Genomic DNA, 770 nt, shown 5'->3' on the forward strand with positions numbered 1-770 from the left:
GGAAGGTGCTGGGTGACTTTACTGCACCTACTCCCGACTTCTATGGGAGAAGCATCTCTATCCCTGCCATTGGAGCAAACAACTTTGATCTTAAGCCTCAATTAGTTTCTCTAATGCAACAGAATTGCAAGTTCCATGGACTTCCATTGGAAGATCCTCATCAGTTCTTAGCTGAATTCTTGCAAATCTGTGACACTGTCAAGACTAATGGGGTTGACCCTGAGGTCTACAGACTTATGCTATTCCCTTTTGCTGTAAGAGACAGAGCTAGAACATGGTTGGACTCACAACCTAAAGAAAGCCTGGACTCTTGGGAAAAGCTAGTCAATGCCTTCTTGGCAAAGTTCTTTCCACCTCAAAAATTGAGTAAGCTTAGAGTGGAAGTCCAAACCTTCAGACAGAAGGAAGGAGAATCCCTCTATGAAGCTTGGGAAAGATACAAACAATTAATCAGAAAGTGTCCTTCTGATATGCTTTCTGAATGGAGCATCATAGGTATTTTCTTCGATGGTCTCTCTGAACTATCCAAGATGTCTTTGGATAGCTCTGCTGGAGGATCTCTTCACCTGAAGAAGACGCCTACAGAAGCTCAAAAGCTGATTGAAATGGTTGCAAATAACCAATTCATGTACACTTCTGAAAGAAATCCTGTGAACAATGGGACTGGTCAGAAGAAAGGAGTTCTTGAGATTGACACTCTGAATGCCATATTGGCTCAGAATAAAATATTGACTCAACAAGTCAATATGATTTCTCAAAGTCTGTCTGGA

The 770-nt window shown here is 41.7% G+C and overlaps 1 non-coding gene across 1 annotated transcript; it reads right to left on the reverse strand.

Annotated features, from left to right (window-relative positions):
- Positions 1-368: 368 nt before the first annotated feature.
- On the reverse strand, positions 369-476 carry LOC112766762 (small nucleolar RNA R71). Its single transcript, XR_003184540.1, has one exon. It is a non-coding gene; the product is annotated as a small nucleolar RNA R71 (small nucleolar RNA).
- Between the last annotated feature and the right edge of the window lie 294 nt (positions 477-770).

The sequence above is a fragment of the Arachis hypogaea genome, chromosome 2 (assembly GCF_003086295.3).
Source record: "Arachis hypogaea cultivar Tifrunner chromosome 2, arahy.Tifrunner.gnm2.J5K5, whole genome shotgun sequence".
Lineage (NCBI taxonomy): Eukaryota > Viridiplantae > Streptophyta > Magnoliopsida > Fabales > Fabaceae > Arachis > Arachis hypogaea.